Raw genomic sequence first — 14,269 nt, forward strand, 5'->3', positions numbered from 1 at the left:
TGTGCTTCAGTTTGTGAAGTTAGTGTTTTCCATCAGGAGTAAAAAGGCTGGTAAAGAATACTTTAATATGGTAAAGAATTTTATTATTTGTTCAGCTTTCTCAGGTCTTGACCAGCATAGAGAAGCTGAGTCACCTCTTGTTTTGGCTGGAAGTGGGGGAGGTCTTTTTGTGTGTTCTCTATAACATAACATGTAGGAGCAGGAGTAGGCCATTCGGCCCTTCGAGCCTGCCCTGCCATTCAATCATGGCTGATCTTCTAATCTAACTCCAGCTAATAACCTGACCCTGCCTTAGCCCCCATATCCCTTAATCCCTTTTGCAATAAGAAATCTATCTATCTCAGTCTTGAATATGTTCAAGGACTGAGCGTCAACAGCCCTTTGGGATAGCGAGTGCCATACATTCACCACCCTTTGAGTGAAGAAGTTCTTCCTCAACTCAGTGCGAAAGGGCTGACCTCTGATTTTAAGGTTGTGACCCCTGGTTTTAGTTTCTCCAACCAGGGGAAACAATCTCCCACTATCTACTCTATCATGTTTCTATAAGATCCCCTCTAATTCTTCTATATTCTAGAGAATATAGGCCCAAATTGGTCAGCCTATCCTCGTAATTCATCCCCTTCATCCCTGGTACAAACCCAGTAAATCTACGCTGCACCCCCTCCAAGGCAGGTACATCCTTCCTTAAATAAGGAGACCAAAACTGCACACAGTATTCGAGGTGTGGTCTCACCAGGGCCCTATACAGTTGCAGCAACTGTATCTTGAGTCTCCTTGGTCTGCAACTGTTATTTTAATATTAGACTGCTTTTGCACTGGGAAGGCTAAGGAGTCATTTACTCCCACTGAATCTCTTAAGTAACAGATGAGCTCCTCTACTTTGTTCCCAACTGAAACCTGCCAAATGTTGCTTATTTAAAAAATTAACCCATTTTGGTACTATAGAAAAATAAACACCGCACCACATGGCTAAAGCACTTGCAATCTGATTTTCTTTTTTCCACGTCTTGATTCTTGCTTCAAAATTTGGTAAAAGATAGACCTTTCTATCCTTTTTTAAAAAATGAAATATAGTGTGTGTGTCCCCCCACCCCCGTATGGGACTTAATATAATAAAATACAGGATCAGACTATTGCAGTCCATTTGACCAATAAAGTTTTTTTAAACGCTAATTTGTATAACCTTCAATTGTTTAAACAGTCTTTGTTTCATTGAGAATATTTAAAAAATCTGGAACAAGAAGGTGACTGTGACCAAGAGGTACATAGAAATAGTTACATAAAAAGTGATGACTGGACTCTATTAGGTAAAATGCACTTGCCCTGATTCATAATGGTGTATACTGGAAAGGTTTCAGCCTTCCTGAAACAACACGGGACCTAGTTTTAGCCGTATTTCTGATGTAAATAAAGCTTGTTGAAGGAAGTAGCTACTTCCTGCTCATCTTTGCAAATGAAGAATGCAGCTTTTTTGCACAAAATTTGCACTAACGATTATTATTTCTTTCTGGGGGTAATAATCCATTCAAAAAATATAAATAAATAATTTGGTAACTCAATCCATGACTGTTTCTGGGACACTGCTGTGCACAAATGGCTGACACGTTTCGCCCACAAAACGCAATCAATCTACTTTACACATATGCTGTGAAGTGCTTTGAGACATCTCAACGGTCAAATGCAAGGAATATTATGTTTCCACCATGTTCACAGCTCTGCTTGGTGAGGAAATTGGATAAGGCAGTTTACTTTAGTCTTCAGTTTTGAGTGATCTACAATTTGCAATCTGTCCCTTTTCGTATGGCTTACTAGGTTAATGGATAACAAATTCTGGGCTAGTGTGAATGTTTTGTGGCATTAATAGTTATTTGATCAAATTTCCCAGCTCTTTGTGTAGCTTAGCAAAGCAGGCCTGGTTTATGGGTTATTGAGATGCCAGCGAGGCATGTTTGGTCATTCGTTTTAACATAATTGGAATTCCTGTGTGCTGCTTATAGTTGATCTGCGTGGCAACATGCTTGTTTGTGATGAGGTTAAAGTAGCCTTTATTTAAATGTGGCGAGGTCTAACTTGTTTCAAATAGGCCTTGGGAATGTGAAGAGTTAATGATTGTGTTTCTGTGGGGGCAGCGAGTCAGGAATCTGCTGATAAATCATCTCATTTCATACCTGGGACTCCAGTCTGGATTTGCACCTATGGTCCTAAAAGTATAATGTTGACTAATTGAAAGACTGGGTAATTCAAATTTTTTCGATTAACAAGGGTTGATTGTTGATAACAATTCTCTAATTGTGAGACGTTGCTGTGTTGATCCTGGGGATCTTTTAACATCCAACTGAACAGTCAGAGGGTAACATTTCCTGCCACCTGTCACATTTCTACCATATTCTACCATAGTGACTGTATATTTTGTAGAGATTGGTAATAAAGTGAAGTATAAACATTTTTAAGCTATTGACAAACTCGATGATGTATGTTACCTCAATCAGATGTGTGTTCCCTATTTGAATATCTTGATTTCACTGCTTCCTACTTACATACTGTAAGAGGGGAAGAGCCACACGTTTAGCTTGAGTACTAAGTAGAGAGAAGGGGACATGGTTTCCTGCCTGCATTCGATGTGGCTGCAGTTGCAAGTGACATTGTGCTCCAAGACCTGCAAGATAGCAGGAAATGGGCAGAGGAAGGCAATGTTTTCACTTTACTACTTGAAAGACTTTTAGAGAGTGTTGTACTCTGTTATGCATATACCTTGAGAAATTTGAGAGCAGTTGTATTTACTTCAGTGACATATCAGATCACCCATGTTGCCATATGAATTTTCTTGATTTTTCCATGCCAGTATGTCTACATGTCAGTGTGGCACTCTCGCCTCCAAGTCCAAAGGTTGTGCGTTCTAGCTCCATGTGAGGATTTTGAACTCAGAGTCTAGGATGATACTCCAATACAGTGCTGGGGGAACCTGAATTCTCAGAGATGCTGTCCCTCAAATGAGACGTTTAAACCAAATTCTCGTCTGCCTGTTCAGGTACACAGTCATTACATTTTACAGTAAAATCCTGTCAAAGTACTTTGACATGAAAAGTGCTTTATCAATACAGATTATTTATTATTTGTGGGGTCTTTGAGTGTGATTGATAATTTATGTTGTTAATGGGTACTTGGGGTTGGAGGCCAACGTCCATTGGGACCAGGGCTGAGACTGCTCAAATTTTATTTATCCTACAGACCCTTGCAATCAGCAGAGTAGAAAGGCATTCATTAATTCTGTGTTGGTTTTAAACCCCTTTATCGTGGTCAAATGCCAATGTGTAAACATATTGCTACTGTCTATCATTCTCTTTATTTGACACCCATCTTCTAATCTGGGGGACGAAGGAGGCAAGGAAGGAAAGTATCTCCTGCCTAAGGACAGGATCCTTCAGCCCTTTGAGCTTAGAATACTGAATGCAATTCTGGTCACCGTGATATAGCTTTGCTGCCCAGGCACTAGACACAGTACAGAGAAGACAACAAGGATGATCGCCAATGATAAAGGGTTGCACTTTGAGGAAGGAAGGACACAGGAAGTATTTTTTTTGCACAGGGGCTAAATCATGACTGTAATAGGTTACCAGGAAGTGGTTGAGTCCAGGGCACGTTATTGAAGAAATGGCTTGCTGCTGTAATAGAACAATGGTATCTTGGGTATTCTGAAAGAAAGATCAAAATGGGCCAAACCACCTTTTTTGTGATCCTTTAATCCCATTTCCCCACCTTTTTTCGTATCTCTTAAAGCCCTATATCTCAGGTATCTGTCTACTTCCCTTTAAAACTCTGATGTTACTCCATATGATGGACATTGTATAAATGTAAATTGTTGCTGTTACTTTATAATGTTTGCATACAAAATACATGGGCACTACATTTTACAGTATTTCCTGTGAAGCACTTTGAGATGTCCTCTTGATATGAAAGATGCTATAATCAAATCGTTGATTATCCCAATTGATTTCTGCAAGTACAGCCACGTGAAGCATTGTTCAAAAAAAAATCGCAATTTGTACATTTTACACTTAAGGACATTTGCTAAAGTACCTTTCAAAAATTATAATTTTCAATTAAATTGCCCAAACCACTTAAATATAGGACTATCTATCCTTCAGAGGATCCAGTTCACGATCCTGGTCCTCACATACAAAGCCCTCCATGGCTTCGCCCCACCCTACCTCAGCGACCTCCTAACCCTCTACCAACCCGCCCGTTCCCTCCGCTCAGCCAGCCAGCTCTGACCTGCTCCACGTCCCCTGACCCACCATTGGCGGGAGAGCCTTCAGCCACTCTGCCCCCAACCTCTGGAATTCCATCCCCCAGTCACTCCTCCTCACCCCCTCCTTAGCCTCCTTCAAGTCCCGTCTTCGACCATGCCTTCGGCCACCCCCCTTCCCCTCCCCTCTCTTACCCCCCCCAACCCCAGCTCGGGTCTGAAATGCTGTACTCTGTCCATTGCCTTGGGACGTCCTCCCGACGTGAAAGGCGCTATACAAATGTAATCTTGTTGCTGTTGTTATCTCCTTATATTGCGATTCTCTGACTCCAATTTCTCAGTATTATAAAAGAAGCATGAAAATGCAATCTAGGTTGCCAAGTTACCACCACGAAATGCATAAATGTGTTATTATTACATTAATTAATAAGAATAATAATCCTTGCATTTGATATAGTGCATTTCACGTTGGGAGGTCATCCCAAAGTGCTACACAGGGTTTTACTGTGAAGTAGAGTGACTGTGTATTTGTGGGTACACAAGATGCTCTGCTACTGACTTCATTTCCTTCATACAGTGACGTTAGTGGCAACATGACAACTTGGAAGTCGATCAGTCAGGGCCAGAAGCTGGGTGTCCTGTGCTAATGGAAGTCCACAGGACACCAGCATTGAAACGAAGCAGCACTGTACTGGTGAGAGTTATAATTGAGTTCCCTTGTAGATATTTATAAATTTTCTCAAGCAGAAAGTAAGCAATGTCATTGATACAAACTGAGTCATAGCAGCTTTATTTTAAATTTTACCATTTATACTCTCGAGCTGAATTATAAAACCATCATTGAAGGGACCCATGTGAAGGTCATTAGGTGGAAATAAATAGGAAAATGAGTAAAACAAACTAATGAACCTCCAGAGTGTAGTAAGATTGTGTGCGTGGGTATATTAGCAGCAAGGATGTCATGAAGATGATGAGCTGAATAAAATTATCATGCAGTAGTAGTATAATAAAAATATTATAGAGCAGTAGTAGAGAAGGTCAGGTGGAACCCTATTGATTTTATTTTTAAGGTGAACCGTTTTGGAGACAATAAAGTGTTGTAACTTTCATTACCTTTCCATCCCAAAAAACAGTTAAAATTGCTGTTTAATTCAGTTTGATTTATAAATTACACAATGGAATTTGGAATTCCAATGTGACTACCACATTTTAATAATAATTCTTACATTTGATATAGCATCTCTCACATTGAGAGGACATCTCAAAGTACTTTTCAGAATTTGTAGATTTACAAGGATGTTACCAGGGATGATGGGATAATACAGTCAAACCTGTTAAAGCAACCACCTCTATTCAGCAACTACTTACTGTCAATAACCAGCCTGGAATAGTCCTCGCTGATTTTCCGTAATCGACCACTTCTATTCAACAACCACCTGTCTAATGCAACCAATGCCCCTTTTTTATAGCGCTGTCAGTGTACAGAGACCATTTTCAGCAGCCAGTCCTAAGTGAAATTAAGTGTAATTACCAACAATGCATTACCAATTTCCGCAGGCCCGTGTATAGACCCCAGCTAGACTACTAGTGCATTTACCAACGCTACACTTAGCAGCTCATGTGATGCCCACAACTTCCTGTCTCACATGTGAGGTGGAATTGATAAATACGCTGGGAGTCTAGCAGGAGTCTACACCAGGCCTCACTTCACTTCAATATGGTGTAACATAATTCCTGTATAGTGACTGGGGCTTTTAGAGTAGAGCAGGAGGCATTTTCTTGATGCATTGTCTCAGCTGGTATGTCAAACTGAGTAAGGGTAACTGGTGGCTGAAGACATCAGTAAGAAGAATCCTCTGACCCTAAGTACGAAAGCCCACAATGGAAGGTAGGTCAGAGGAGATACAGCTTGTGATCAAGTGCAAAAGGCATTGTGACTACATAATTGTGAAGCACTCAGGACTTCACCATTACTTCATGTTGCTGGGCTGATCCGTGTGCACCTGAGGGTGTGATTGATCTGCATCATTGACCTCATGTTAATCTACAACACATAAAGATCAATTTGGAAGTACTTTCAAATATCTGCAGGGTTCATTCAGCCAAAAGCACTGCTATTGGTCAATGATTAACAGTTAATCTGTCTACACCATTACTGTCACCATCACTTATTGTAACGCTTAAGTACTCGTGTACTCAGCAAAATAGCAAGTGATCACACTTAATGGATTCCAATTAAGACAGTGCTGTAACGCAAAATAAGTAATCAAGATCACGTTTGTAAATGCAGTAGTTTGGAGTCGTAATTCTGTTCTTTTGCTACTGAGCAAATTGTATTATGTTTTTTGGCAGAACTGCAGAAAAGCAGGTTAATAGAATAAAATACCAAGGTCCCACTTGTGCAAATTCCTAGCAGTTTTCAATATTGTTGAATTAATCTTGCAACCTTGCAAGTCTGGTTTACAGTTAACATACCCCCAACCACCACTTGTCGATTACCAATAAATATTGCACTGCCTTTTTCCTCTTTTGGGAGTCTTCACCACATGTGGAAGTCAACGAGCAGCAGAGTTAAAAGGATGACCTTTTCACTTCCTTCTGCATCATTATCGTATACTCCGAGTGCAGTCCTTGCATACCTAATTGTGGCATTTTCCCCATACTGGGAGCCACATTTAGAATTCATCTGTAGCAAACGAAAGAACTTTGAGAAGTGGTTTCTGGTGTGTTGGGTGGGGGGGAGGGGGAGGAAGATCGCTAAGGTCCAGGTACAGACATTTATGCTTTCATTGATCTGAGTTCCAGGGCCCTAGCAATTACAGCAGGTTGGAACTGGCATTTCTGCTTCGTTATTCAGAGATCTTAAAATGTGTATAATGAACAAAAAATATTAACTCTTCCTGTCTCCTGCATCTGGGTGCAGACTTTTGCATATTTTCAGTAAGGCAGATAAAATGCTGAAAAATATTAAATAGTTTTTGATTTATGAAAAGGACTTTAAAAAATCTGAGAATCAATTCGTAAGCTGCCATCGCTTTGCTTGCATTCAACAGTTGTGTTGCAGCAGCAAGCAATGAAGCAGCTGTACTCGTCATTTTAATAAATTGATAAAAATGAGTAACATTATAGGTAGGTGTTGGTGATTTCATGGCATTGGAGTTTGATGTAGAGGGAATAAAGCACAAGCACAATATTTTATAGCAATAAAGTTGACAAGTGTTTTTTGCCCTTTCTGGAAGCAAAAGTTGTTTCCCTGTACGTTCTGCTTGAATGTATTAGAATTTTCAGAGTATCGTACTTGTGCTTTGTTCCTTCTAAATGAAACTCCCCATACAAAGCACCAATACCTACCTGAAATGGCATAATTGTATCAATTTATACAACAACATGCATTTATATAGTGCCCTTCACACAGGGTAGTGTCCCAGAGCACTTCAAAATTACATGTGGACTGTTGCCTTGTTGCTGGTTGATGGAACATGAATGTAAAATGCAAATGATGGCAGCTGGCATAGGTGGAAGATGAAAGGCAATAAATAAGGCAAACTGGATGCTGGGCTCTACTTCTACAAAAACTTAGTTGAGTTTATATCCGTTTCACTCAACCTGTTATAATTCTCTGCTCAGGTGACACATAAGGGTAATAATGCTTAGATTTGGTTTAGTGCTTTTTACTTTGGAGAAGAGATTCTTGTCAGCTTGAGAATGTTTCCAGACTCATTTGGAAATGTTTCTGACTGTAAAATTTGCTTTTAGTCATGCTACTTGTGTAAACTGACATTGCATGAAAAATAGAGAAAGGTGTTTTACAACCCACAGAGAGCTTTGTGTGCGCTTTTTTTTGTTGCGGGGAGGAAATTCAATGCATGGTGTGAACGTGCAGAATATATTTAGAGCTGTTGCAACTCTCCACCTTCGATGAGTTTATAAAAGCTCCTACTTAAATGTCCCTTAAACAGGCGAAATGGATTCTGGTAATCCATGTTAAAAATAGCCTCAGTCGATTAAAATATGCTGTATAGAGTATTATGGGGACAGTGGGCAATGTGCTATCTCTCATGATCCACAATGTTCAAAGTGTTAGATAACCTGCAAGTAATTGACTTTGTTTTTCGTACTAAAATGTTTGTTTGAGAAATTGTAAGTAAATTGCAAGATATTAAGTGGATCCCAAAACGAAGCATTGCTTTTACACTCTTGATTTCATGGCAATTTTATATTTCTGCTTAGTCACTGTACATCTAATTTACTTGCCATCCATTTGTCACGATTAGATTACACCTTTGGGAAACGGATGTAATCACACGAGTTTCCGTGTGGACAATATTTCCAATTCACCAAGGGTATTAAGTTAACATTACAAGCAGGTGCTTAATGGGTTAATGTAGGACAGACATTTCACCACCTCCTATTTGTACTGGCCCAGGACTGACTCCTTTCTGCTGTGTGGAATGTATTTGTAATTCCCCTACACAATACACAGTCACTACACTTAACAGTATATCCTTTGAAGTGCTTTGAACCATCCTATTGGCGTGAAAAGAACTGTTTCAAATGTGAAGATTATTGATAGGAACTGGCTTGTGTCGCATCACTTTGGCCCTTTGAAGCCAGCAACGTTGAACACTCTGGAAGTGAATTTCAGGACTGTTGAGATGAAGAATACATACTAATCCACTGCAGCACCTGCTTTATTAATTAATATTTAATATAGTACCTGGAAAAATCACTGCATTATTGGATTGCATGTCCTGTAGAGTCTGGAATAGCTGAAACATAATGATTACATTAAAGATATCTGAAGGGTGTTCCTACTGCATTATAATGCTATATGTATGACCTGCAAGAATTAATATTTCTTAAGTCCTGTAGTTTTCTGCTGAAATGTTTTAGTAACTATATATGCAGTGACTTAAAACTTAAGATGTGTATTCAGCATTGATATTGTCATGGTTTCCAATAACTAGTTACTATTCAAAGAGACTGTTCCTGCCAACAACCCTCCAGGTAAAATTGGTCATTCACTTCATAGCTGTTTGTGGAAAATTGCTGTTCACATATTGGCTGCTATATCTACCTGCAAATGTATAGTTCCTGTACTTTACAGAAATTTTGAAGAGCTTTGAGATGTTATCAATATTATAGGTACATCCATCAAATGTAAGGTTTACTATTATGTACAGTTGTCTTTTGTGAATTCTAAGGAATAACCTGGGTGTTTAGTGGGTGCCTTTATTTACTGTTACTTGCCTAAAGGGTTCGACTTTCTGGTGGGGAAGTGTAGAGTTTCAATTCATTGAATTCTTGGTATTATGTTTGCTCCAGGGATTAGACCAGAGGTAACACAATATTGTACTATTGTATTAAACGGACCCAACTGAGGTCTCGTCTGCCTGTTCAGACATTAAAGATCCCATGCACGTTTGAAAAGCAATCGGTCAATCTACAAACTTACTGCTCTGTAAACAGAAGCGTGTGGAGTAAGGAAATTTGCCTATGGTTTTCTCCTACCCAGGAACCCAGGTCCTCCCACTTGCGAGGCAGGTGCTCCAACCAATATGCTACAGGACTGCACAATATAAATGCAAGTTGTTGTTGTTGACATTCTGCTGCCAACCATGTCACTGTGGAGCTAGATCAGCAACAATAAGAACTTTTTAATAGTGTATTTTTTTTAAAAAAGGTGGATTTAAAATTACGATACATAACAAGTGCTGGTGTTAAGTGGCTGGTAAAGATCTCTCGAATGAGTTTGGAAGAGCATCATGAAATTATACTGAAGTATGCATTACAGGACTCAAATATGTATTAAAAGTTCTCATTTTCCTATTTACGTTCACTGGAGATCTGAAGATATCTTTCATTCGAATAGACCTTTTGAGCTAGAAGCTTATGAAGGCAGTTCATGAAGCAGGTTGGAACACGATGATAATGTTTGAGTTTTGCCGCGTACCTTTTTTGTTGGATAATGTGGATGCCAAACTGCTGTGATTTTCATTTTCAAGGAGCACTATCTTTTTCTGCTGTGGGGAGGGAGAAAGCCACAATGAGACACGCAAATTGATTGACAAAATAGCGCTCTTTTTAAAATTAAAGGGAAATTATTTGATTTGCTTTTTTAAAATGCACTTTCAAACAAATTGCATGTTACATGGTGAAATGTATGTTCACCATAGACTTTCATAAGGATGGTGCTCATTTAATTGAAATTGGCTAAATACTCACATGTAAACATTTGAAGAAGGATTCAACTTTATAAATTTTTATATAATCTCCAATTTCAGTTAAAAAATGAAAAGTTACTGTTCCACATTGAATTAAATGCAATATCCTGCTAATGAATGGAACAAACTACCAAAGAGAAGGTAATTTCATAGCAGATAAAATAAAAATGTTACACTCGAGTAAGAATATCACAAGATGATCCACTTTGTATTGTACAAAACATGACAGGAACAACTGAATTTCAATTGAAGAACAGCTCTGAAGGTCTTGCCTTTATAAGAACTCCTAGCTCACGGTTTATCCTACAAATAAAAGATGTTGAATGTTGCGCTCTTGAACTTATCTGAGGATAATGAAATCATCAAGAAAACAAATAGAAATGTGGCTACGTTGTTCAAAAGGGAGAAGCATGCACAATTTGCACAATGTGAGGGTGGGTGATACAACTTCCAACAGACAATTGAAATTAATTTTCAAAGCAGAGATTGAGATCAAGAATTTGCTGTTTATGTATGTGTTCTTGATCTTCGCTCTTGAGCTTCTTGATTTGTGAGAGATGAAGATTTTGTTACCAAATCTGAATTCAATTACCTGATTCTGTATTCATCTGCATTGTGTGTCAGCTCTTGAGATAGAAATGCATGACTCTATAGAATCGTGCAGATTTCAGGACATAATTCAGTTAGTCATGTTGACTGATTTGCCATCATGTTTCATTTAACTGCATTAATGAGCCTCAATTATAAAATTGCAATGATTTTACAGCAACTGTATAAATCTGCTGGAGACAGCCACTGTACAATACTTCTTTGGACACTAACAAAATAAGAAAGAGTAAGACCTGACGGTACATTAGCAATCTATAGCCAAAAGATTGTGTGCTGCTGAATTGTTTGGAAAAGCTGGGTTGTGGAGTTAATGTTGCTGTACAAATCCTTTGCTGCGACTAACCTAATAATGTGTATCTTTATGGTTGTGTAAATGGACAACATAAGGTTAAACTATAACCTGATTATTATTAGATCGCCCTGCTGTATGGAAACCACAAAAGAAATTAATTGGAAACCAGATCCATAAACATCATTTTATTTCCGTTTTGGAAGGAAGGAGAGAAATCATGAATTAAACTGCATGTCTATATCAAATGAAACTTTGTTATAAGCAAAGAAATCTAAGAACGGGATCCACATTTCAAAAGCAATATCGGAGGCCTTTAAGGAAATTGTCAGACAGACCCTTTAGTTCTATTACTCTCGAGTAAATTCTGAAATTTCTCGATCTATCTTGATGTATGACCACAAATGTCTTTATTATTTCTGTCATTATCAGGAGGTTGAATGCTCTGCAGGGTGCAGTGATCAAAATAAGTAAATATTAAATTTGATATTGTGCCTTACATGTCACGAGAACATCCCAAAGCACCTCACAGGATATACGTAGAGTGTAGTGACTGTATTTAATAGACGCCTACAACATACACTATCACTCCACTTTGCAGTATGTCCTGTGAAGTGCTTTGAAATATCCTCCTGACATGAAAGGCGATATCAAATGTAAGTATTTTTATCAAGAGTATTAAAACCAGATTGAGAATTCTGCAGGTGTATGCCACCTACATGTGGAAATTTTCTGTCAGGAATGAAATGCACACTCTGGAGGGATGTTAATTACAACAACCCACTCTCCCCATTTTGTAGGCATTTTAATATTCAGAGCAAATTGTCTTGTCTTGTAAATTTGCAGGCAAATCATGGATCTTGGCCTGCTGGAGAAATTTGTGAATGAGTCTGCTGCATTACGGTCTGTTTTAGCTTGAGGCACATGATTTGCAACACAAACTAAAGCTAATGAGGCTTAAAATGTAAAATATTTTAGTCCCTGCTGCTTAATCTGGATAGGGGTACTCAGAACCCAACCTGTTGGATCAATACAAATTCACATTTATATAGTGCTTTTCACATCAGGAGGACATCCCAAGGTACTTAACTATAATGGCTTGGCACCTGAGCTGGGGATGGGGGCCAAGGGGTTGGAGAGAGGAAAGATACTGCAAGAAGGTCAAAAGAGGTAGGGATTGAGATGGACCTTGAACAAAATGAGAGAGGTAGCAAGTCTGAGGGACTCCGGGATAGAGTTCCAAAGAGAGGGGGCAGATGATAATAATAATAATCCTTGGATTTGATATAGCACCTCATCACGTCTTCGGACGTTGCACAGCTCTTCACAGAAAATGCTGCAAAGTGAATTGACTGCACATGTTTGTGGACAAAAGCTGAAGCTGAAAACCTGGGCGGGTAGGACATAGACCTGCCTCAACTGTGTCTCCAGGTGGGGCATTTCATGTCTTAACAAACCTGTGTATAGAAGAAACTTCCCTACCTCTGCATTCCTTTGGTAATTGCCTTAAATTCCTAAATCCATGCCCTTTAGTTAGTTATTGACTCACCCATCAGTGGGCATAATTTCTCTCTTGTTTATTTTCAAAACCCATCATCATTTTAAAAACCTCTATCAACCTTCTCTGTTTTAGGGAAAAACAGTCTCCAATCTTTCTTAAGTAAAACCTCTTATCCATTGTATTGTCCTAGCAAATCTCCTCTGCATCCTCTCTGTAGCCTTGATCCTCATCCTCACCTACAAGGCCATTCACGGCCTCGCTCCCTCCTACCTCTCTAACCTACTATCCCCCTACCTACCTGCCCGTACCCTCCGTTCCTCTGGCTCCGGTCTGCTCCACGTCCCCCGCCCCAACCGCCCTACCATCGGTGGCCGGGCCTTCAGCCTCTCAGCCCCCAGGCTCTGGAACTCCATCCCCCAGTGCCTTCGCCGCCTCCTCCCTTTCCTCCTTCAAGGCCGGTCTCAAAACCTTTCTCTTTGACCGAGCCTTCAGCTCCCCTCTCGACTCTCTTCCCCCTCCTCGCTCCCTCCCTTCCCTCCCCTCACCCTGACCATTTCCCCCTCCTTGCTCCCTCCCTTCCCTCCCCTCACCCTGACCATTTCCCCCCTCCTCGCTCCCTCCCTTCCCTCCCCTCACCCTGACCATTTCCCCCCTCCTCTCTCCCTCCCTTCCCTCCTCTCACCCTGACCATTTCCCCCCTGCTCGGGTCATGACCCAACTGTGCAGCGCCTTGGGACGTCCTCCTGACGTGAAAGGCGCTTTATAAATGGAATCTTGTTGTTGTTGTTGTTGTTGTTGATATCCTTCCTATAGTGAAGTGTTCAAAAATGGTGCAATATTTGAATAGCGGCCTAATGATTTATACCACTCCTCTGCACCCCCCTACCTCTCTGACCTCCTTTCTCCTCAAAGCAGTGCCTGTTACCTTCGTTCCACCGGATCTGCCCTACTTCTCGTCCCCTGAGTCCTCCACTCCACCCTCGGCAGCCGTGCCTTCAGCCACTATGCCCCGAGGCTCTGGAACCCCCTTCCTGACTCCCTTCGCCTCACCCTCTCTCTTCCTGTTTTCAGGTCTCGCCTGAAGACCTTTTATTTCGACCGCGCCTTTGGTCACTTTCCTCCCCCTGATTCAACCCGGAATCCGTTACTGTGAAGCGCCTTGAGACGCCGTCCGCCGTGGAGGGCGCTATATAAATCCAAGTTGTTGTTGTTACAGGTTTAGCATTGGCCCCTTTGTCCTTTAGTGCCCTTATTTATAAAACATACATTCGTTTATTTTTTTCAGTTTAGCAACTTTCTGATGAGATTCTTTTAAATCGTGATGACTTAAAATTTACAGATGCCTGCTCTACATCTTCTTGAGATTTACTCTCATCTGATCAGTTCCCAGGCACTAGAAG

The 14,269-nt window shown here is 40.2% G+C and overlaps 1 protein-coding gene across 2 annotated transcripts in view; it reads left to right on the forward strand.

The window, feature by feature from the left end:
• Nucleotides 1-14,269, forward strand: part of osbpl3b (oxysterol binding protein-like 3b) — a 92,909-nt gene that overhangs the window by 17,850 nt on the left and 60,790 nt on the right. The gene's annotated exons all lie outside the window — the stretch shown is intronic.

Source organism: Callorhinchus milii, unplaced genomic scaffold (assembly GCF_018977255.1).
Source record: "Callorhinchus milii isolate IMCB2004 unplaced genomic scaffold, IMCB_Cmil_1.0 Scaffold2, whole genome shotgun sequence".
NCBI classification, from domain to species: domain Eukaryota; kingdom Metazoa; phylum Chordata; class Chondrichthyes; order Chimaeriformes; family Callorhinchidae; genus Callorhinchus; species Callorhinchus milii.